Source organism: Venturia canescens, chromosome 1, assembly GCF_019457755.1.
Source record: "Venturia canescens isolate UGA chromosome 1, ASM1945775v1, whole genome shotgun sequence".
Classification (NCBI taxonomy): domain Eukaryota; kingdom Metazoa; phylum Arthropoda; class Insecta; order Hymenoptera; family Ichneumonidae; genus Venturia; species Venturia canescens.
The window spans coordinates 28,216,388-28,242,143 of record NC_057421.1 but is presented as its reverse complement, the minus strand read 5'-3'; the positions used below and the strand labels follow the sequence as shown (position 1 = coordinate 28,242,143).

The following is a 25,756-nucleotide window of genomic DNA, read 5'->3' as shown; positions in this document are numbered from 1 at the left end:
TCACAATAAATAGTTGTTTATTTCGAATAAATTGTAGATTCGTGACAGCGAGTAAACATGAGAATTATACATCCGACAAGGTCTCACAAAATCGACGTACGAACTCCACCTAGAATTTTGTGAGTGTTTTTTCGAAATCGAAATTCTTTGACACAGATCAACCGATTAAAAAAAGGCTCGTTAGCCCATGCAGGGCGATGGAAAAAGTGGGCTGATATTTATATTATTTCGATCGGGGTGTGGAAAAATGTAACTTTCAAAATTTCCAGCTGCAAAATTCTAAATCAAAATTCTAAAAATCTAAAAAAACAAAAAAGCGCTGTCATTCGATTTTTGCCATCGTCCTACGTGGGCTGAGCCTTTTTTAATCGGTCTTTTTTTTAATCTCAAAGACTTTCGATTTCGAAAATTACAAGTGAGCTCACTCGACTGATTTTTTGATCGATAAAAATTGAGCAACGAAACAAACTATCCATCGAACTCTATTTCACTTATTTATTCTAGTTTCTCACGTTTTAGTAAAGAATCAATTATTATAAACCGGGCATATTCACGCTAGATAATAACCCTCGAATTTACAGTAAATCACGTGAACATTTAAACATTTCGCTGCGTTCTTCCTCTTCTTCTTCTTCTTCGTGCTCTCCCACAGTCACAAACATACGTACACGTCCTGTGGGATGGATCTCCTGAGAGTCTGAGTCTTCCCGGACGAAGCTCCCGAGTACTTCTCTCGGTATCTCTTTATTTTTTCCATCCCCGGAGTCCGTATCTCTCGTCTCCTGCCGCGGTCGCCCTCGGTGCGTTGAACTTGCGCCTCGCGTATTCCGTATTGATTTCAACGGTATATACAGCTCCTCATTCGCGAGATAGAAAAAGAGCGAGAGAGAGAGAGAGAGAAACGAGGAAGGAGCAAGGAGCCAGACGTAACCAACCTATAGATACGCGGATGATTTCTCTATAGTAGTGCAATATAGAGATTCGATTGTATTTATATACGTGTACACAGTATATAGATAAATATACAGTGCATAGATCGATGAATGGACACGCCCTTGTCGGAGCGAATTAATGGATATCACGAAATGAATAAAAAGTAACGAGGAGCTTTGACGTTTGCAGGGACGCTCTGTTTTTACAGTTTTCAAGCCTTTTACTGGACCGCGTCGCCGCGCTGCCTGGTGCATAATATCATTTCCGACGTGGATGTACCTGTGATTTAAGGACGTAAAAGCGGTTCGTACTAGTCAATTGACAGTCTTTGAGCATATTTTTTTCAAAGAAATTGCCACGGGCAATCGTGTATAGCACAATATTATTAAGAAATCTTGTAATGATTTTTTAATGCTAAATAATATTCAAGTTCATTTCATTACGAAAAGGATTTTATGCGGAGTTATTAAGGTATAACTGGATGGATAGCTCGACCAAAAATTATAACTGATTGGAATTTCCGTACTTCGTGATGCAATAAAAATCTGAAAAAATTCAACAACATTTGGAAAGGCATGAACAACAATTGTTAATTATAATATTGCCCAAAAGTTAATGACAAATTGTTTAAACAATTAATTATTCAATAATTTTGCGGTGACCTATTGTTTTTTTTACTAATCAAACGTGTGCATTTTTCCGAATGCTCATGAATTTTTTACGAATTTTCGTGGATTTTTGAAATTTCTTGAAAAAATGTTGAAAAAAATTTTTTTTTATTTGAATTTTGGATATGTTTTAGAAGACATATTTACCATCAGTTTTGAAAAGTCTCAAGGTTACTGGATCAAAAATGTACAAATAGAGCCACTTAAAAAATTTTAAAAAGGCAACTTCAAAAATCCACGAAAATTCTGAAAAAAATCATGAGCATTCAAAAAAATGCGCACATTCGATTCGTAAAAAAAAAACAAGGGTTTACCGTAAAATTGTTAAAAAATTATTTAGTTAAACAATTTATTAATAACTTTTGGGCAATATTATTGTTGATAATTGTAGTTCATAACTTTCCAAATGTTGCTGAATTTTTTCAGATTTTTATTGCATCACGAAGTACGGAAATTCCGATCAGGTACAATTTAACACGACTCGGTAGTGCAGCGTGAAATGTTTACGTCTGACAACATCAGACGTAGTCAGTTGACAGCCGAGGTTCGAGCTTACCATAACGACAAAAAAGTTCCATAGAGCATTGTACAAATGTTTACATTTATAGGTTGCGCGACGTTGCCAAAACTTCACGGGGTCACGAAATCCTGAGGTTCCGTGAGCATTTGTCGTCTTTAACTTTATATTTCTAATTCAGATGTCCGTTGAACCCTTTTTTAACGAACCGTTAAAATCCTCAGGGTTCAATGCATATAATGGACGTTTTTTATGATTAACATCTGATATAAAAATACATCAAATTTTAAGTTATACAGGCTTTTGAAGTAATTGTCGCTACATATGACACGTAAAATTGGGTTCTTTTGACTTAAAATATTTCGATCAAAGAGTCGTTAAGAGACCTTGAAATTTCACAGAGATTAAGTTTTAAGCTTGGACTATAATATACAAAAAAATTAGAATGCCATGGCGCTTATGCACCCTTAATTAGCGTAAAAACCTGTGGCTGTACATACTCGGATGTTTATATTATTTCCCGTAATCGTTCGCGTCTCCGTGTTTAATCTCGAAGTTACGACGATTAGTCCACGTTTTTGTGTTAAAATTTCAGGTGTTTTCGAGTTTTTATGAAAATACAGAAAAACCAGAAAACTAAATTTCACTATGATTCGGTGTCATTTCTGGGATTTGCAATCGCTCGAAACCGTAGATGAAATGAGATAATTTCAGTTTTTGTATTTCTTTCAATCGTCGCTCCGCGATAAAAGGGGAAATTTTGATAGCGAAGATAGACCAAATCCGAAATAGGAGTCGGAGGATTACAGCTGTGACGGGAAAAAAAATAATAGACTCGAATGATCGCGCACATGTAATCGATTAATCGCTGTGCCAATGGCACGATCAAGGGGGCCTTACGCAAGGCCGCTAAGACCTTGAAGAGTCCTTATTCGGTCGTCAAGGTCGAGGCGAGCTCCTCTATACACACCCGACCGTATTTTCTCCGCTCATATATTCCTATCTCTGTATTCTGTATATACGTATTTGTATACGTCGCGCGGGCCATTGGGTTTTCAGGACAGGTTGATTGCGACTGGGAGACACTCACAATCAGTCAGGCACAGCAGCGTGTGCGTGAGCCTACGTTAATGTGCATATTCGTAATGCATCTATTCGTTCCTGTGGCAGAATCAACTCTGCGGACGCCTTGAGGATCGAAAACGTTTTTTTTCGATTCGTTAACGTTCGAACGCGGATGACCGAGTGATTAAATCGATCGGAATTTCTGGCTTTATTTTTTTCGTTTCCTTTAGACTTTACTTTGAGATAATCGGATCAGAAAGTCAGAAATTGTGGAAAGTTATTTGGAAAATTGTCAATTTTGTATATATTAAGGAGGAATTTATTGTTGATAAAAGTATTGTTAATTTATAACACGAGGGACTTTGGGGATTAAAAATCTACGGGTACGATAAAGATTAAATTGATAACCTATTCAAGCGCGACGTATTTGTACCGTGAGTCATAAAATTGAAGACCTCGTTCCAATAATCCACTTATCCTTCTCTCATGATTGGCAATCGAGGCATTTTAATCGATGATATCTGAAGACGCAGTGAATACAGAGCCACGTCGAGGTTCGATAGGCTTACGCACGAAAACTGTATTTTCATTATAAACGCACCAGCATTGGAATTCAATAACACTTCGCTCTCCGACGTGGCTATATTTAGTGCTGATCTGCGAATTTGTGGGCGCATGCGCAATAAACGAGAAGAAGTTCCGAGACGAAGAGCGAGAAACAAACGACGGGGAGGCTCTCTGATAAGTCGTCGTTTTGTTGGCTCGTCCTTTAGGCGACCGGTTCGCTTATACTAATACGAGAATTTCCACGTCACGAACCGATGATTCAATGAGAGAATTATTCTTCCAGCGTAAGTGTCGCATTTTTTTTTTCATCGTTCAACGTGTACGAGAGAGGCACGCCAAGAATTCTCCAACGTCTTTCGTCATTGAGTGAGGTCACTGCGCGTCCAGCCTTGAGACATGCGCGCACGTTAGCTAGAGCGTAACTGAGAGTATACTTTTCTCTAACTTGTTAAATTTTCAGTCTCGACGAGAAAAGTCATTAATCTCTTTCGCACAACGAACGGTGGAAATCTGCAGTTTTCGACAATCCGGAATATCGTCTCGATCGAGCCAAATTTGAAAATGTCGTTGACGGATAAATACGTATATCGACACTTGTGCATACACGTTTGAAAAACGATAAAAAATTTAGCGAGATGGAGCTACGGTACTGTAGTTTTGGGAGCGGCCACCAGGCGGAGGCGTGTAACCGTTAGTAAGTCAGTTTTTCACGGCAGGACGAAACGATTAGTCTCGTCAGACGTTTTTTTGTAACGTTGTGAATCTACGAACGAGATTCTTTCCAATTCCAACCCTCTTCCCAATTTTCTTCTGCTTTTTTCTATCGTTTCTCGATGACATTTCATATATCTCAATGTATAACCGCGAATTTTTTCCCCGAAGTGTTTTTTTCATGCCGAAATAAAGCTGAAGACTCGACTCAGTTCTTCAAACGTCCACATGCGTTATTATTACGCCCAAACTATTACGTCGAATTCCCCAAGATTATTACCGGGTCCTATCAGTTTTCTCACTTTATTTGTTCCCCCGGACGCGAGGTCTCAACGAAAATCCGGTTTTTTTGGGTGTGTCACTCGCGATTGCAGTCGTCGACGTCACCGCGGAGCATCCGCTAAGAAAGCACACATATATGCATACATATTCTGCTGTTACATGCTACAATGCTATTTTTCTCCGAGGAATTATTACAATAGCGACACAAAAAAGACGAATATTATGCGTCGAGACATTCGACTTTTTTATTTTCGACAACTCGCTGTAACTCAGAGTTCAACTTTGTTCAGACTCGTATTTTTTAACCTCTTGACGTAAGATCAATATGAGGAAATCGTGTTTCTTATTTCAACGTGGCATGTGCGACTGTTATTCCCCTACAAGTCGTGAAAACTCCATTACCAGAAAGTACGGATTCTCTCATTTTATTCGGTAGACGAAAATCGAAAAATTCTTCGATTCATAGAGGAACTAACTCGGACAAAGCAAAGTGACGAATTTATTTGCTATGGAGTCGATTTTTATAGATAAATAACTGTCTCCCAATAAATTCCTCCGTACGACGTGATTTTAGCCGCTTTACTGGCTAAAATCACGTCGTCGTCCGTTTAAATATTTATCACATTCTTCACTATTTTTCATGACCCGACATCGCCTCTCCGATAATGTCAAAATGTTCTCTAATGGAATTTCACATACGATGACATTGTCGCCGAAACTATTGGACGTTTGCTGAATCACCCCGTTGGAGTTTTAAGTGCAGGGGGTTGGCCATATATTTTTCCCTGTCATAAATCGAATGCGATCTTGACTTCGTTTCTCGGCGACCATCGCCTCCCGACGTGTGTGTTCCGTGTGAAAGCCTCCTATATACATATTGTATCCACGTGCGTGTCAAGGATTCGGCACACGGTCGCAGAGATCGCATCGCCAAAAAAAAAAGAAAAATCTTTCATGTTTGCCAAACATGGCGTCGTACATGTCGTCTTCAGGGACTTCCTTTTTTCTCGTTTCAAAAATATATGCGTGTATCTCAATTCGACCTTAATGCATCCCATAATCTCGATCGAGAGTCTCTTCATTTTCAAGCGGCGAAACACAACTTGCTTCAAACAAGTGCGCGTGTGTGTATGAAAAAAAAAGAGTTTACATACACGTGTGTCGAGCATTCGCGGGAATCACTTTTTTTTACCAAAACGGAGATGTATTTCGCGAAATTTCAGGAGGCAAAACTGGTCGCGCGTTTATTCTCTGACATTTCTGATAATGCATGCACGTGCTAAAAACGCGATATCAATATGGCACAATTCACCGTTACTGTACCACAAATACTGATCAACAAGATCGGCGCTGTAGTACATTTTTTCGTATACCGGATTTCGAATAATAATATGGATTGAAAGAAAATATCTCACGAAAAGAAATGACGATTATTTTAAACAATTAGTTTTAAGATGCAGTCAAGTCCATCGATTATTGAGAAAGGTGCGATCTCGTGTGTAGAATATCTCTGACACGGGACGGGAAAGGTAAAAAAAGAGACGAAATCTGTAGTCCGAAACTCGCCACCACGGGCGCTGGCGTCGACCCTCTCCATTTTCTATCCCTTGTGCGTCGTGCGCCGGCGCATCTAAAGCGGACCGTTGAGCGTAGTTAAAATTTTTATTCTCGATTCGTTATCCTATCTCCCCGTATGTGAACGATCGCAGCAGAATATCGGATGGATGGTTGTTCTTCGACTCATTTGTTTATTTATACCTACTTCGGCGATCCTTTATATACACGGAACCCGTTCAGAAATGATAAAACTGACACTCGTGAAGAGTTCGCCCGAGATCGAACCGATGAAAAAAACACGTCAGGAATATTGAAGGGAGCCTCTCAAAAGCTCGAGAATACCTCACAGATGGTGCGCTAATGTAAATGCGAATATAGATATACAAAACATTTGGATTCGGAGTGTGCTTCAAGAGACCATGACTGCACAGTCGCCGGCGTAATTAACGAAGACGAGAGTCGAGAATACACCAACGGTAATCTCGACATTACTGAAATTTCAATCTCCTCGCGTATATCTCACCAAAAACATCTTCACTCGGAGAATGTTTTTTGCACGTTCGTCAAAAATAAATAGGGTAAATCGATTTTTTACTCCCCACCCTCTTTCTCTCTTTCGCGTCCATGGCAATACAAGTTCAATGTCGTGAACCCACGCGATAGTTGAACGACCGACGTCTCGTACGAGACTTATCGTTCACCGTCGTGTCTCTCCCGCTCTTCGTTCTTCTCTGCGCCTCGTCCCGAGAAAAGTTGATCACCCATGAAAGACATCGGTTAATAATACGTGACTTTGAGCGATATCCATTCGCATGGAAAATCACTTCACCGCGAGAAGAATGCACACCATACGATGATAAAAAGGTGCAAATTGAAAATTGTGTAATAACTCTTCCTCGTGCGTCCTCTTTCACTTTGCACTAACGTTCCTCTTCTCGAAAGTGGCACTTTGTGCTCACGGCTCTCGCTGGATTTCCGCAATTGAAGGAATTTGCTTTTTCGGGAAATTTATAGGTTAGGTCAACTTATTTTTTAGTCTTCGAGAAAACAACGTCATCATTTCCCAATGTAATTAGTACTAACTAAAAGTTTTATACAAAAATGACATATTCTCTTTTTTTCACGGGACAATCCTTCGAATATATGAATAAAGTCAAAGACTTTTATAACCTTTTTTGACCGACTGAATCCAGAAAAAAAGTGTAATAATTTTACCCAGTGCAGCTCCCGATGAATTTCCATGAGAAATTCGGTGATTAATTGGAGAAGAAAAAATGAAAAATACAAACGAAATTTTATCAATGCTCTCAATACCTGTTACACATTGGAGTTTCACACTGATCGGTTCGGCGAGTGCCGAGGTCTCGTTGAGCTACATAAACGCATGAAAGTAGGCTAGCTCAGAGTCGTGAAAGAAAGGTAGACTCAAATGGAAAACGGAAATTTCCTCCGTTCCCGAGATACGAAAAAAGAAGTATTACACACGCATGCAGATAGGCATGTGTAATATGCATATCTAACGTAGACAAGCGCGTACGAGGTAGCAGTGAGAAGCACAGTTACGGTGATATGGGCAAGTTGTTAGCTCGACACGAGCTTTAGACTCTCTTGCATAAAATTACGAACGAAATTGCTGGTCTATGCTAATGCTCAACCACGTTTGTTGGCCGAGTTTTCATTCAGCCGAAAAGGAATTTCACTAATGAAAATGCACGCGCGCAGTGCCTTCCAAGTGCGAGTTCTTTCGGGCGAAAAGTGAAAAATCCGTTAAAATCAAACATTTTGGCCGATTGCGATTTTAGTTTAATTATTTTACAAAAATTGCGTGGAAATCCTCATGCAGAGGGGCACGAAATTTGTTGACATCGATAACTCATCGGTCGAAGATCGATCGTCAAGTATTTTTTTCAAATATATTTTATAACCGTCGCTCTCAACCGTCAGACGAAGGGTAAGAAAAACACATTGGAAAGGAACATTCGAAAAATTAACGCAAGTTTTCGATATTACGATACTTTGTATTCAAGATGTCGTTTCTCAGTCGTGCAAGAGAAAAATAATAGCTATTTCCGTTGGTGGTAGCTGGGATGGAAGGGAAGTCTATCCGCTCGCCGTAAATTCTCGGGGCGTTCGTGTCGCCAAGGACGAATGTGCGCAGGTATATGCTACGAAACTCTCTCTCCTCTTTCTGCCGGAAATTAGGAACGACGACTCTATAAACGCGATTCTCAGTACTATTACGGACCCTTGACATGTCAGTCGTCAATCAAGTGTCGAAATGTGCGTGATGGATTCCTTTTATTTTTGAAAACCAACGATAAAGGATGGCAGTTATTTTGGAATATTTGTTTTCGCTCAATGTCCATATTCTTTATAAATACTGACATTTAATAAAATTATCGATTAATTATCGTTTACAAATCGATTTGAGCTGAATAATGTACACTAAAAGTCAACTATAATTATTGTCTCATAAAAATCGTCAATCTCAAGATTTAAGGTTATGCGTAAACATCGATTTGCCGGGAATTATCGAGTCGCTTCGGTAGAGTAACGGTAAAATGAAGTCCCGCCCGTTAACGACATCTCGTTGTGACCGCGTTTATGTGCATGACTCTCTCTCACGAATTCCCTTGAAAAGATTATGAGTGAGATTCCTCGTGCGAGAATCTCGGAGCCGTCGTCGTCTTTCTTTTCCCTCAACCTCGCTCCTTCCTTGTCTTGATTTGCCAGATAGATATACTCGCCGCTTATTCGAAGAACACGACGAGAAGAGATCAGAGGAAAACAAAATAAAAATACTTGTGCTTGAATGAAACGCGTGCATCCGATCCGGTTGTCCTCGCGCGTGCGTCAACAAGAGAGTTAGCTTGAGTTTGAGGACTGAAAGATAGAGGTTATAAAAGGGTGCTGGTGAATGGAGCTGCGAATTCCGCGTTTCATGTTTTTTGCTGTTTTCTACTTGCCAAGTTCCGCGTGGTGATGGAACTCGTCGAAGAAATTGAGGAAGCGAGCGCACACGAGCAAGAGAACGAGAGAAGACGATTAAATGCATCGAGTAGGAATGAGAAAAGGAGAAAAGCGAATCGAAAACAAGACAGTGAAAAAGAAACGAAAGATGTGAGAACTGCGAGACAGAGAGAAAATGAGTGCAGAAAAAAAAGGGAGGGAGTTTAATATCGCAAAAAAGAGCATAAAACGAAAAGAGAGAGAGCATGGGACGGAAAACCGGAAAGAATAAAGAACAAATAAAAACTTGAAGTATACTTGGAGTTGTGGGATGGAGACGCCAGGCGTCTCGTCGAGCGTATGTGACAACGTTGATGTAGGGACGTTGGGAGAATCGACAATGAAAAAATTACAGATCTGCTTAGTACATTTTTTATTTTTATTCTTTTATATACATCTCCTTCGTATAGCATCCGTTATTAAATATTCATGGTAAGTTTCATAGGATGCTCTCTGAATGTCAAATGTCCACGCTACCCCTGTGTTCTCAATTTTGACTTATTTATTCTTTGATACAATTGTCTCGACAGTAAACATTGAAATTGAGAATTTCAAGTAATTACTTTCCATTGTTCGCCGTTGGAGGCAGCACTTTCGTTTAACTCAGTCCGATTAATATTCCGAACAGTTGTTTACACATTCGCTATATCTATAGAAGTAAATTCCCGAGCCTACTCGAGATGCACCGTGGTAAAGACCGCCGCACATAATAATCGACCTTTCGAGTTAACATTTCCGTTTCATTACAACTTTAGCACAGCCGTGATTAGTTTTAGGGCGTCGATAAAAACACTTCATGACACTTTGAACCCCAATACAATTTCTGTGACTTTCCTTTTCATTTATTCCGATGCATCGAACAAACGAAATTTAAAATTTAAATCTACTAGCTAATTATGCAGTTACACGTAATAAGAACAAATATTTTATCGAAATTCACGAAACTTTTTTATTGCTCCCATAAATCGAACATCGAAGACGTTCATTCCAGTACGAAAATATGTGGCTGTACTAGTTCACTGTTTAACATGCAGAGTGTGCGCGTGGCGCTCTACATTTTTACTTACAAGTTCAAGATCTTTAGAGGTTAGAAACGATTGACTCTGCGGAATGGCAAAGTTGATGTACGATCTCTCACAGTTTAATACTCGTGTATAAATACTGCAGATATGTATATTATGTTCTTAGTACACACAAATATACGTATATTTTCAACGTGCATAAGAGTCATGGGATCTGACGTGAATAACAGCAGGGGAACAAGAAGCAAGTAAGTAATGGCCTGAGAGAATCGTACGACGGTTTCACCGCGTGTTCCCTCGCAATACCCAATCTCCGTTTCTCTTCACGTATGTTGTTATCATTATTATATATACGTATATAAAGTTCCCAACGAAGCGGGAACTCAAAGGGCGGATATGCATGCCGTAATTAACGATTTGCAATGTAAATCACGAAATTTCTTCTCACTCGCAAATCCTACGTCCATCGCGATAAAAGGGAAGGTTAAAGAATTATTAAAGACAGCTGGGGCGATATTGGTTGAAGAGCTTTTACGTAGCTACGACACCGTTTTACGTTACGTGTATTCATTATGGTAATAAAATTTATGATATGTGCGAATTCTATAAAATAGTGCGTTTTGTGCAAGCCCAATGTACGCTTATGTATATTCCTGTGTATTTTGACATATGTATATAGCTATAGAAATACTCTTTCGTGTTGAGTATCTATGCTTCGACAATTTCTCCAAGTTTCTTTTTTCCCACAGAAACATTGTAATCAAATCGCGTGCACACTTTCACGATTCATCACACTTTTAAGCTGGAAACTAAGCACAGACGTTTCGAGATTCTCTCGTTTTTATTGTAGAAACTGTTTTCATACTATTTCTATTATTGCTAACTTTCGCCAGTTTTACGCACGAAATAAAGTTATAAATAATCCTACTGCTCCAATAAAAAAACGTAATGATGAATTATTGTCCGAGAATAAAAAAATCGTTTGCTTGGAAAACGAGAAAACTTGGTAAAAGGCGAGTGAAGAATCACGAACCGGCAAAACGAAACAGCGTCCCCGCGATGGTATGAGGTTAAACAACAGACAAGAACCGGCTCGCTCAGTCTGCCACCTGTCGGCCCGTTATAAAGACTCGAAAGCGTCTTCCACCGATTCGGGTGCTTCGTTCTTTTGCGTTTCAAGATTATGCTGACTTACGACGACGAGAGCTTGTGTACGGTATCGCAGGTAGGGATGTCGGATTGTTGAAAGAAAATCGATTCATTAAATCGAATCGAATTGAGGTACAACAAATCAATTCCATAATAAATTGAGCACTCAGAGATCGATTCACCCAGAATCGATTTTGTGAATATCAATAAAAAATGAGAAATAAGTGTGATAAAACTGTAACTGTGAAGTGTGAATGGAAGGGGAGATTGAATAGCTAGCTAGTAGTTAGTAGCGCCACTTCTCTCACAGGCACGGGTCTCGTACTCTCGCGTCTCTTCAATTCACGATTCACGACTCACGGGAAAAATTTTCCGAATCATCAATAAAACAGTATTAAAAAATCGATCTCACAATTGAAAGATCAATTCGAATAATTAATTAGTCGGAGAGAATCGATCTGAAAAATCGATTAATCGTTGGTTAATAATCGATTTTGGGAAAAATCGATCCTTAGATCGGCATCCCTAATCGCAGGTATGGAGCACTCGTGAAGAGATACCAAAAAAGGCTCCGGGGACGCGTGCAGGCATGGATCTTGTCACCCTCGGAAGATTCATTTTTACGTGCAAACTTCCTACATATAAACACTTAAATACGTACGCACACATCGATATGGCGTGTCTCGCAGCTTATAAAGTCCGCGGGGATATAGCATCCGGACATTTCGGCAACGTGCCAGGGGTGTAGTAACGCTGACATCTTGGCACCTCGACTTTTTACATGGTTTTTTTTCGGGTTTCGTTGCCTTTACGCGCAGCTCTCCAAGAAGTAACGTCTACGTAGAAAACATTACGATTTCCTCAAACGGACGCATAAAAATGGCCGTTATGGCTTCGTTGTATTCCGAATCGTGTCTCCTATTTATTCTGTAACCTTTTACGTTTCTCTGTACGAGAGTTTTGTTGTCAAAAAAATGCCCAATAGTTTTATACTTCCGCAGGAGTGATTCACCGCTTTTTCAAAATTTTAATCCAACAAAAATCTTTTTTCTGCAACGCGCAATACGAAAACCCATCCACTATGTTTGGTACAAGTGTAACTGTGAAAATTATCGTTGCATTATACAACTGAACTACGATTCATATAAATTTGAGACTTTCATCATTTGGATTAAAAACGAGAATACGATAACGATCTTTTCTTTTCTATCGTACAATTTTACTTTGTCCATGTCGTGTTTTTCGTAAGCAATTTTACTTGGCTCTCGTGTATACACTCAACGAGAGTCCTGCGAGCAACACTGCACGGGGAGAGGGGGGGGGGGGGGCGTTCACGTGAACGAGCACACAAAAGTGAAGGGAAAAGTGAGGGTCAAGTGATGGAAAGGGCTCATAAAACTGAAAAGGATGTACGCAGGAGCAATAAAAATGAAAATAAAAAGGCAAACAGAGCAAGAGTGGTTGAAAAAACTGAAAATTTATTCGTATATCCACGTGATGATCAAACAATGTCTGTGATCACTTTCACCCATTATTAGGACACTCATCGTTTCATTAATCCGGAGAATCATGAAAAATATCCCATTACACCCTCCTCAAAAGTAGTCGAGACTCCTTAATTACCGAATTTTGTTTGCCTTCAGGCGTATTCGGTTACCGTAATTAGTCACAGAGGGGCGACACAGCGCAGACATCGAATGAATCAGAAGCAGACTGTGTCACTCCGCTGACGACTCGAAATTGTTCGCGCAGCACACGCGCCTTTCGACTGTGTAATTTCGAGGGAAATATTTCCCCAGATGGCTCGACTGATCGAAACGAAATTCAACGCAACTCTCGCCAAATATTCACAAAAGATCAATATTCCACTCTGTTGAAAACAACTTCGCTGTCCTGAAGAAATTTCGTGCTGCAGTCTACGATTCTTTCATTTGCAGCGTTGAGCAGCTTGAGGCGAATGACACAAAGATACTCGCTCTGTTTCTGGTAGCGCAGTGTCATCACATATCATATTTCTTTCGATATCTCGTATAAATTGAAATAGCAACGAGCTTGTGCGAAGAGTTTGTTATAATAATATAGTACGGACATAGTTTCACGAAGATTATACCTCGTCCACGAAACGACGACTCGGGTGAGTCAACGTCAGTCACAGAATCGCCTTTACAAGAGCAACTACATGCTACGATAACGCGCATTAGCCCAGTCAATCTAACAGCAGTTTTATAAACGCTATTTCACAATAATCGAGACAGCTATCAGTTTGTGCTCTTAGATTTTTCGCTCTTCAGCTTAAACGTGACTCACAAGGAACATCACTTTGGTGTCCCCCTCCGATTTTCTTGAAACTGCTGTATGTGAAAGAGCATTCGAAAGTAAGAGACACGTATTTTTTTTTATCGGCGGAAAAAACGGTTTTAAGGGGTGAAACCACCCTTGAAAGTAAGGCATGTCAGGGGGTGATTTTGCAGTTTCACCAGCAAGCACTCAACTGATTTTGATAAAACCAAAACCAAAATGTTTCTTATCTGAAGTGATGAAAAGTTCACCCTGTGCACGAAAAAAAAAAAAAAAAACAGGGGGTTAACCACCCTTACATTCTTATATATCTCACGCCACAATAAAAAGGAACGAATATGAAGGAATGAAACGGGTTCTATTTCCATGAAAACATGAAAATAAAGTTCACGTGTTTTTGCATTTTTGCAAAATAGCAGTCTTAAGGGGGTGAACTACCCCTTTTTTGAATTTTCGTACCGTAGGTGGTTTATTTCTGTTTTACATGTTTTTGCTGATTCGAAATATTATAATAGTTTCGAATCAAGATTTTCTGACGTATCGAAGTCAATACAAGACTCTGAATGGGTGAATCTCCCCCACTCGATTTTCCTCTTTATTCGCTATTTCAAAATTTCTCCCTGCATTTCGTTCAATTTGGTTGCTCTGCATCGAAATTACAAATTTAATAATTTTAGGAACATATAAAACTCGTATTGACCTGGATGGTGTCGGTTTGGCGGGGGGGGGGGGGGGGGGGGGGGGGAAGTTCTCACAACTACTTTTTCGGTGATCATAGAAAGCTTGTAAACTGCACGTAAATGAATAGGTACCATGCTACAGATAAAAATGCCTCTATAAAACACTTTCATAACTTTGGCGGAAAAATAGAGGCGTAGACATATGATCCCGGTGTTTGTGCTAGATAAAAATGTTATCAAGTAGTTATGATCACCTGATATTTTTGGCATTCTCACACACCGAATAACATTAGTCATTCCGAATATTCTTGAGTCATGCATCAGATAAAAACGTTATCAGGCATCGTGAGATTAATAAATATTTTTTTCTTTCGATACTTATTTTCGAAGGCGGTAACCATTAGCATTGTACTAGTGCATTTTTGAGTGAGCTCCAAATCGTGCGTGCTTTTTCTGTGCTTTTGGTGTATTGTGCCTACTACTTTTACCAGCATGAAAGTCAACCCAATCAACGTTATCAAATTGTTACTGGCTACATTTGAAGCTATGAACATTGCACAAACTCCTGTTAATAATGCAGAAATAGAGATGAAGGAGAATTTCGAAAAAATTTTAATCGATTCTATGCAAGATTACAACGGGATTGAGATGATACAGGAAGAAACTCTTGATTTTCAAGAACCATTTAAAGAGTTCGAAGCAATTGCTGTTGAAGATATGATATGGCAAAAGGATGATGATGTCGATTCCGACGCTTGTTCTGGTGACGATGAGCTGAGCTATGATTATAAAAAAAAAGCTGTTGAATATTGGAGATCTGGTAAAAAAAAGAATTACAGTGTTGAAACCGTCAAACAAAAATACAAATCTGTAAAATCCATACGGCAGTTACGACGCTGGGCACAACAACTGAACAAGGGTGGTACATATAAAGAAAAACTTGCTCGAATTTCTGAATACACATTACGGAATATGAAAACTGCTGTAGACGCGGGTGTCATTGTTCATGATATTGACCTTCGAAAGTGGGCTCTACAGGCACAGAAAGAAATAGGCCATGAAGATATACGATTCAAAGCTTCTCATAACTGGCTATGGAAATTTAAGAAATCGCATCGCATTGTTTCCAGAAAAATTAATAAATTTATAACGAGAAAAACTGTGGAGGAAGAAGCGCTTCTGCAAACAAATGCGGACAAATTTGTTCAAGATGTTAAATTACTAATAGAAAAGTATGGGTCAAGTAATGTATATAATTCGGACCAAAGCGGTTTTCAACTGGAAATCCATTCAGCACGAACTTTAGCGATGGAAGGATCGAAAAAAGTTGAATGCGTTGTACAATCAGTGTCTTCAACGACCCATAGCTACACGATTCAGCCAACAATAAATGCCAACGGGAAACTACTTTCTCCACTTTTCATAGTATTAAAGGAGGCAAAAGGTGAATTTGGACCGAGAGTAACGAACGAATTGTTTAAGCCAGATAACGTCATAGTAACAGCATCGAAATCTGGGAAACTTACTTCCGGTGCGTATTATCGTTAAGGGTGCATCAACTTTTTCCAAAATATAGTTATAAATATATAATTTGTTATATGTTTACAGATCATTTTAAAATTTGGATGGAAAAAGTTTTTTTTCCGAATGTTGGAAGTGACAATGTATTACTGATTGATTCCTGGAGTGGACACTGCCCCAAAGTTGTACGTGAAGCCACCCCTCATGATAAAAAAATCATCACAATGATTATCCCAAAAGGTACAACTGGAAAAATTCAACCGCTTGATGTATTTGGATTCAGGATATGGAAAAATTTTGTACGACATTTTTCAGATAGTGTTCTATTAGTGGATGCTGATATAAATTTACATTTGAGGAATAATATAATCAAACTGCAATCTTTGGCCCACAATCAATTGTCATCTCCACGCTATATCAATCTTTTCAAATATTCATGGTTTAAAAGTAATTATATTACGGAAAAACCGGAATATTTCGAAAATCCTGTTGATTTTGGGTTCGGTCAATCAAAAACACACTGTGAAATACCTGGTTGCAATAATATAGCGATTATAAAATGTGCATGGTGCAAAAAATCTTTGTGTTTGAAACATTTTTTTGATGAATATCATTATTGTACAACGTATGAGCCATAATTGCTGGAAATGATAGGTTTTATTATATTTTATTTCGATATATGTACTTATCTAATAAAATCCGATTCTATACTATGAGACGGTTAATGAATTGTTAATGTGTATTGAAGTTTCATTTAAAAAATGTTCGTTAGTAAACAAGATCAACAGCATAGACTTATTCAGACTTCAAAGTTGAATCGTAGTAAATATCAAATGGCTCCCCTCCTCCTTCCCTTGCCCGCCAAGATTGAGGTCAATACGATCATTATACGTTCCTAAAATTATTGAATTCGTAATTTCGATGCAGAGCAACCAAATTGAACGAAATGCAGGGAGAAATTTTGAAATAGCGAATAAAGAGGAAAATCGAGTGGGGGAGATTCACACTTTCAGAGTCTTGTATTGACTTTGATACCTCAGAAAATCTTGATTCGAAATTATTATAATATTTCGAATCAGCAAAAACATGTAAAACAGAAATAAGCCACATACAGTACGAAAATTCAAAAAAGGGGTAGTTTACCCCCTTAAGACTGCTATTTTGCAAAAATGCAAAAACATGTGAACTTTATTTTCATGTTTTCATGGAAATAGAACCCGTTTCATTCCATCATATTCGTTCCTTTTCATTGTGGCGTGAGAAATATAAGAATGTAAGGGTGGTTAACCCCCTGTTTTTTTTTTTTTTTTTCGTGCACAGGGTGAACTTTTCATCACTTCAGATAAGAAACATTTTGGTTTTGGTTTTATCAAAATCTGTTGAGTGCTTGCTGGTGAAACTGCAAAATCACCCCCTGACATGCCTTACTTTCAAGGGTGGTTTCACCCCTTAAAACCGTTTTTCCGCCGATAAAAAAAAATACGTGTCTCTTACTTTCGAATGCTCTTTCACATACAGCAGTTTCAAGAAAATCGGAGGGGGACACCAAAGTGATGTTCCTTGTCAGTGATTTTATGATAATGTACGAAAAGAATTTTCGATGTCCACACTCATCGAAATGATGAGTGTTATTTTCCTCCGCAAGCGCGGGCACAGCGCCCTCTGTTGCTTTTATCCGTCGTTGAAACTACGTTACATAACCACAACTGTCAATTGAATTTATTGCGCTTACTATAACCTGAAAAGTTTATCAGCAGCCTCCAGAAATAATATAAAAGACGAATGAATTACTGCTTACTACTTCTTGAAGGCTGAATTTGAATAAAGGTGGCTTGGAAATTATTTTTTCATGGAATACTCACAATCTCAAGGTTTTTTTCAATCTCGTGCTACTTATTTTTGACTTGTCATCGCAGAACCTCCACGATCGGAAAGATGATTTTTAACTATATTGAAACTAAATATTTTCAACACTTTTCAAAATGTTTATCTGTAAGTTTGAAAAATCTTCAAAATTATTCTAAACTATTTATCGTCACGAACGTGTGATCCTCAGTATTTTTTGATCTGTGAATCGATTATCAGCATTTAAAATGATAAACGAATTGTGAAATCATTTAACCATTTTGATTTATTTTATTTTTTTTTTTTCAATAAACTTCAAACATATAATGGCTGTAAAGTTTAACGTATACAAATGTGGTGGCTGTTTCCGTTTACCAAACATTATACGACATATCGTTTCTTCGATGCTTATTTATGCAATTCAGCAAAATACACTTGAGTCACCAGCCTCGTTTCTTATTAACCGCGGTTTAGACTCTTTTTCAACGCTGTTTTTTGGACGGCTGAACAATTCGACGTGAGATGGTGCACTTATCAGCGAACATTTTTATTGTGACGCGAAACGACGATAAGGCACGATCGTACCGTGTAATTGACGGAGACCTTCGTTTTTTCTTACAAGCTTCTATGATCATTTTTGAGGAAAGAGACGACGAAAAATGTTCAACACAACCTTGTCGCCGTATCTTGTCACTTCGACGACACGTGGCTATTCGAGGAATTCAATTTATCGCTCATCAGCAATATCTTTGCGGAAAATCAACGAGTAACGTGAATTCGGTGTTTCGTAATATTTTGTTATTACCAAATCGAGCATGCGAATATCGACACTGAAATTTTCAAGGAAAACGAATATGTTTACCTCCCCGTCTGGAGGTATTTTGACCGAGTATTTAAATCTCGGGAACTCTGCTGAAGAGATTTCACTGCGAATTTTTTCGCGGACGCGGAGCATGCAATTCTCAACAAAATAAATTTTCTAAAAATTTTGACAATTTTTTTTTATTACTAAGCGTTAAAAAAGACATTTAAAAAAATTGTAGATTCGATTTTAAGACGACACGATAGAACAATGCGGAAAGTTCAAATCCTCGGTGGTTTCTTGACTGTCGATACAAAAACGTTACAACCGTCCCATTTAGCAATTTATGTGCTTCACACTTGAAGCAGCCGATTCGATCGTATTCTCAAAGCTCAATTATTCAAACACTCAAATTACGGAAATGCCCGAGCAAAACTCACCCATTTTTATTTCAGTCATTGTCACAAGACTCTCGGGCAAGTGAAGCGAGGAATAAAAAAATAATGAAACGAAGAAAAAAATTTCGCAAGCCTGAAAATTGGAGACGCGAGCGAGCGTGAACGATCTAAGGCGAGGTTATGAATAAAAAAAAAAAAAAAACCAAAATGGCCCCAAAATGCTTCGTCAATGGAGAAATAAATGCTCGACGCAAATAACGTAGCAAATTAATGAAACGCCAAAACAGCGATTTATACGAACGCTTGTTTTTTAGGTTATCATTGCACTTCCGTTCTATCAGGCTGAATAGACGAAATGCAAACGGCAATGGGGTTCCGGGAAACGTGGGAGCTCGTAGCTCGAGAGGGATCGATGGGAGACGTCCGCATAGGAGTCTGCACCACGCCCAAGTTGGGGGTGCTCATGGCCCGCCACCATGACTCACCCCATGCTTAGTCTGCGCTGTACTGTCCAACTACATGCCATATATACGTATATACAGATGCTGAGGGAACCCCCATGATGATGGGGAGAGAGCGGAGCTTGGCAACACGAGACTCGACAATGGAGGGAGCGGGGTAATGCGAGTCGCGTAAGACGGATGCGTGATTGCTGAAAGTTTGTGGAAAAAGATGGACGATTTTTTATTTTTCCTCACTTTTTCACTCAGGCGAATGATTTCGAGAGAAGGTTGTGAAAATTGTGAAAAAACTGGGTTATGTGGCTACTTTTGCGATGATTGACACTCACTAATTGATGTAATCGTAGAAAATTGTGAATAATTCGTGTTGAAAAATATTCATACGTTTTATTCGCGTGCAGTTATACATTTTTTTCTCCCCAATCGGTGAAAGTTTCCGACAACGTTTGGATTGATATTTGACCCTCATTAGCCCGCAATGCCCGAATAAGCTGCGACGAATAACCGATGAGAAAGCGACAGAAGCGACGTAGGAGCATCGTGGGGGTGCGGAGCACTAAGTCGTCCCATGCTCGCTCTCGTAACAATAATAATGATCGTGGTCGCAAACCGTTCCGTGCCAAACGCACACGCTTTTATAACCTTCAACCTCTGATTTTATTTACCGATTAATTTCAATGCTTTTACTACTTTGTGCCGAATTTTTATTCGTTTTCTTTCAATAGTGATTTTGCGACGTTTTTTCACCGATCGAAAGTGCTGGAGGAACGAAAATAAATAAAAAATAACGGTTCAGCAGGTTCGTGGATGGGATCGATCAATCAATTCTCTTCCTCGTCGTGTCAATGCAGTCTGAAGGGAGTCAGATAAATCGAGGATGATTGAAATTAGTGGTTGAAAATACTCACAGAAAAATATCCACTTCGCATCGATCGCCCCGTATATTTTCCTATTCGCTAGACCGAATCGCAGCATCAACTATATTTATACATATTATGCTATTTGTCACGTGACTAGAGCCAGCGTAACGACCTAGGCCAATTTCGGGTCTGGCAATATAATCAATTCGAAAAATCTCCTCATTCGTTTTCGCCCTTCATCGGTGTGTGAGCCTGTCTCTCCAACTCGATTTATGCTTCGCGAGCTCTTCGTCATCGTTACTTGAGTGCAACGCGTGTCGTGTGGCTCCTGCTCTGAAACATCGGCGTACATGCGATCTCGTTGCCGAGTTGGAGTCACACGCCCCTCTTTGCTGACGTGTTCGACTTCCGGCTTCGTTGATTCGTCGTTCTTATTACTCGTGTCTGCTGCGGGCCTTCGTCGACGTGCATTGTTTGTCATTTGAAATAAAAGCGAGCAGATTCTTCGTTTCTTTTTGAATTTTTCCTTTTTTGTTGACGGAGGTGAAACGACGATGCGCCGAGTTCGATCCACGGAATGCTGGGAAATCGTTGCATTAATTTTTTCAAAAAAAATTCTCATCGCAATTTATCGTTTTACGGGGATCGAAGAATATTCGTCGAGACTCGAATTACTTTCTTCTTTTTTGTAATTGCAGCTTTTTCAGTTGTCAACGAAGCGAAAACAAAACTTTCAACACGCGATAAACCAACGTACGGTTGCGCGTCACGGCCACCAGGGGAAACTTTTCGATCGCCCTATTTTGAGGTTATATTTATCATATGCCACTAAACGCTCTTCTCCCGTGCTCGTTCCCTATACTTCGAATTGTTCGATGAATTTATTGAAGTCCTTTCTCCGCTCTCGACTCGTTAAAAACTTGTTTCACTGACTAATGTCACGGACAGCCCTGCATCAGACGTGAAACAATAAAAATTTCACGCGAATCTACACAGCGAAGTTTGACGCAGATGGCGCCACGGTGTCTTCGAAAAAAAACCACGATATTTCGGTGACGAGGAAAAGCCTAAATCTCGATCATACAACAAAGCGATCGTGATGCAAGCACGAACTTCGTACAAACATAATTAAGTACTGTAGCATGTAATTTACTAATATACTGTGGACAAGGAAACAACAAAAGATTGGATATTCGTACTCCGTAACTCTTGTGCAGGGCGTAGCCCGAAAGAATACTAAACTGGGCGTTTACTTCCTGTCGAATGCTCGAGTATACCGGAGTGAGAAAAAAATAAAAAGAAGAAAAGCGAGCCTCGTATCATCCCGTCCTTTCGCCAGATGCTTGCGTATTTATTGAGCGATAAAAAAAAACTATAATCTTATAGTTTCGGGAATGACGCGTTATCGCCTAGAATTCATAACCCCCACTCACGATAATATCTTTCCGGACGAAAAAAAAATTAGAACAAAAAACATAATTGAAACAACGAAACTGAGTAACACCAAAAAATCATGGGTTTCGAGCACTAATAACACGTTACGTGTCGAAAAAGCAGCGTTATAAACCGTCCCGAAAGAACGGCAGCACGAAAAAACATCGATTTTGCGAGGCGAATAATTTCCCGAATGCCCACAAGCTTCTATATGTTGGCACGGCTCTTATGACTTTCGAAACCTTCGCAAGTTGTCACGGGACCGTTTGACACGATTTTTACCGAACAGGTCCTTCCGGTTCATTTGATCGATGTCTGTCGGTGAGTACACAGCAGCCCTTTTTTGAATTAACGTAACTGGAGCGCTGCTGTTTATAGTGTCACGGAGGGTGCGTACTCGTTACATCTATAGGAGGAAAACCGAACGTATGCGTACGTGACTATATCTGTATATATAGAGCGACTGCCGGCGAGACTCTCGATATCTATGGTTAAACGCTTCATAATGAGGCGTATAGTAGCTTGTTTAGCGATAGAGAGCATCTGCACACCCACGTTCCCGTTTCGTTGGAGAGGACTAAAAAAAACAAATGGCATTCACACAAGCTTCCACGCTGGGACTAAGTAGCCAGCTTGTGAGAATACACATGTATATAGCATAGAAAAAAACGCGCAAAAGAGTAGGTGCGGGATAGCACCGAATATGGTATCGTGTCGCTTCACGTTCCAGACACTTGGCATCGTTCGAGGTCCAGCCTTTTAAGGTTTATCATCAATGAGAGTAAATATACATGTTTATCAAAAAATATATATTGGCACGACGCACATGACAAGGAAAAACAAAGATGCATTGATATGCTAATTATTTCGCCCACCGTGACTGCTGTTGAGCTTCGAACAGGGTTTCCTTCACCATTCAAATGCATTCTCGAATACTTCCCTCTTCATTATGATCGCGACTGTAATTCTGACCGCGACCTAACCTCCTTTCTGCATGGACGAGCATTCGATTTTCGTCAATGCACCATGGGAATAAAGCTCATGAATAAAAACAAGTCGTTAAATGTAATTGAATTTTTTATTGTCACAAATTCGAATAATCCACGGTTACGAAGTTTCTCAGAGACTCAATTTTGTAACAGCTCCACACGCGCTCGACAAAGGACGAGTCGTGTGCGTGTGCTGCGCCTCGGAGCCTTGACGACGGTGCTGCCTCTTTCGGCGACTGTGCGTAAACTCGCACAGACGATGCGTGAGAATCGCGCATTCGCGATGCGTATCAGGGGCTTCATATATTTCACTTACTATGGAAGATCACAGGATAACGCTACAAATTTGCTGTCATAATTGATCCGTTTATGAAAATACGTATGAATGTTTACGTCCGAATGCGTAGACAGTTCGAAATGAAAATTTTTCATTCAGTAAATCAGAAAATGTGATTCATTCGGTTTCTCGTGATGTAAATTGACTGTGATTCAGAGGAAACAGGAATAAACTCCGAGACCACACGTCCCGGAAGACCACACGGTATAAGAAAAAATAATACTCGATAACAAAAAGTTTTCAGTCGCTAGATTGAACTCTAGAAATGTACAAATAAATGCAAATTTTTTGAGTAACCAATATTTAAAATATTTCTTTGTACGTTTTCTCGATTCGTACGGTTCCTGTCATCGGACATTTACATTATTCACTTTCATCATCCGCCATTATTTTCTCTTTATCTGAAAACAAAAATGCTGCATGAATATTTTTTGAAGAAGCATCTTCTGCCACCGAGAAGATTTAAGGCTCGATCGAAAAAAATGAATTACGTACGTCTCGAGTCGAGAAATTCGTTTCCTCGATGCTTTTTTCGTATTTTTTAAAACATAATTGACGATATTTCCGTGCGAAGTGAATTTTTCTAAACTTTGCCGTAGGCGGACGGTGATGAAATGAGAAAGAACGAAAAAAAAATGGAAAATTGATTGAAACGTAGTGCGAAGTTGAATCGATCAGTTTGTTGTAGTACTTCCTTGGCTCGTGCGATGAATGAACCAAACTAGAAGCTTACACACGAGTGTGAGTCATCGGGAATGACTCCTCCGCGTATTCCACCAGCGTTACTGAGAATATACTCGCAGAGCACATCTGTGAGTACATGTATGGGGTTCCCCGTCGATTCTGTTGAACCGTAACCTCAAATTTTTCAAAACCAAAAATCATGAGAATCGAAATGAATTTTCCGTCAGTTTTTTCTCATCCGCAAATCACTATTTTGCATTTAGGCTTTTTTTATATTCACAGAGCGATAAGTTTGGATAATAATTCGTAAATAAAAGATTTTTTCGGTTCTGAATTCCTCGTACATGCAAAAAATACATATTACAAATTCTCGTCGTTCTGGCCATCTTGCAGTAGTCCTTATCGTAGTTCAACACGCGTGATTTTAACGCACAGATGAATCACGATGCTGAGAAGCGATCTCTCGTCGTCATGTTTTCACTTCGCTCCGCGAACCTCCATTATCATCCTTCTCAATCCGCGCACACGAAAGTATGTTACATATTTAAAACGAACGCAATATCTAAGGAGTATGGCTCCCCCGATGATTCACTATTCGTATCGCATTACTGAGCGATACTGTTGCGAATCACAGTTCCACTGAAGGTGCACGTTTTTATTGTAGCGGACTTGGTGTGCGGAAGAAAAAATTGACTGTCTAAAGAACGAAAAAGCAAGACGAAACGAGCGGGTTTTCAGTCGCCTCGGTTAACGAGCCACAATGAAAAAGGCTTTTCTTAAAAATGAAATATTTCAAAGTGAATACCAAATGCATTTTTTGTCTCGTTTAACAAAGACGAAATAATGGTCGAGCGCAGTCACAACCCACGGCCTCGAAGTTTTTTCCTGACCAAGTGTTTTTCTCTTTCACTTTGTCAATAAGTTTCACCGTTCCAAAGACAACTGATGTGGGCTTATCTCTCCCCATTGTTTCCTTTACAGCAATCGCTCTCGAGGTCGCTGATCTTTTGCCATAGGCACAGGAGCAATTTTTTACGAAAATTTGCGGTGAATTTTCTCGATTATTATTTTTGTTCAAAAACTCATATAAATTGGTGAGAAATTCATCGCAGATGTCTTTTGACGAATAATTGGAAGGGGAATCAATATTACCTTTTATTTTCAATGTTTAGATTGAATTTCCAAAGTGTATTACTTCTAATAAACTTGTGCCTGCCGTTTAGAAACGTTCTGCCTCATTTCATCTCGTATTTTCTCCTCTCGTTCAGTCTGGTATATCATTGTTCGGACGTTTTCAAAAATGATAATTGGGAGGATACGAAAATTGAACGATCAGTAGTTCGAAGAAAAGAGAAACTCTGACACTTTATTTTCCCAGCTGACAACACTTACAGGCAAGCAAAGTGATCCAGCAGCCCGCTGCTCGAGCGCCATCTGTGTGCTGGAAAGGCGGTTAGTAATCGCGAGTCAAATTGACCTCCGTGAACTCGGCCAATTCATTTTGGATTTGCTTTATTATTTTTTAGTATAAATCGTTCGTTGGGCACTTGTCGGATCAAAAGCGACGCTAGTTTAAGATGAGTTTATTAAGAGAAAAAAGGGCAAGTCGGCCCCTTTCATGCAAGTTTAGTCGCTCGTGCATCGCGAATTCGACAAAAGTTCTTCGTTTGATTTTTTTTTTTTTTTTTGTTTTTTTCTATTAATTTGTTTTTGAGAAATTGCGTATAATTTGTAATTCTAATTAACGAAAGTTTTAATTTCTGCTTCAATAAATGGTTTCTATTTTGTACAACAAAACAATGAAAACTGATTGAAAATATTTTATTTAAAATTTTTTGTGTCCACTGCAGATCAAATAGAGTTTTGCTGCTCTCATGTAGCACTCCGGTTTACAAATTTCGTTGCGATCGACTAACGACACGAGCGCGCAAATCAGCTGACTTCGCATGAATTTTTGTTTTTGATTT

At 39.3% G+C, this 25,756-nt stretch overlaps 4 long non-coding RNA genes across 4 annotated transcripts; 2 read left to right on the top strand and 2 right to left on the bottom strand.

The window, feature by feature from the left end:
• On the bottom strand, positions 1–3,742 carry LOC122419065 (uncharacterized). Its single transcript, XR_006262806.1, has 2 exons — positions 3,617–3,742; positions 1–935 (listed from the first exon to the last, which is right to left on the bottom strand). It is a non-coding gene; the product is annotated as an uncharacterized lncRNA (long non-coding RNA).
• Positions 3,743–3,925: 183 nt separating this feature from the next.
• LOC122419066 (uncharacterized) lies at positions 3,926–4,686 on the top strand. Its single transcript, XR_006262807.1, has 2 exons — positions 3,926–4,034; positions 4,211–4,686. It is a non-coding gene; the product is annotated as an uncharacterized lncRNA (long non-coding RNA).
• Positions 4,687–17,548: 12,862 nt separating this feature from the next.
• LOC122419064 (uncharacterized) lies at positions 17,549–19,875 on the top strand. Its single transcript, XR_006262805.1, has 2 exons — positions 17,549–18,590; positions 19,339–19,875. It is a non-coding gene; the product is annotated as an uncharacterized lncRNA (long non-coding RNA).
• Positions 19,876–22,523: 2,648 nt separating this feature from the next.
• Positions 22,524–25,176, bottom strand: LOC122419062 (uncharacterized). Its single transcript, XR_006262803.1, has 3 exons — positions 24,942–25,176; positions 23,601–24,793; positions 22,524–23,506 (listed from the first exon to the last, which is right to left on the bottom strand). It is a non-coding gene; the product is annotated as an uncharacterized lncRNA (long non-coding RNA).
• Between the last annotated feature and the right edge of the window lie 580 nt (positions 25,177–25,756).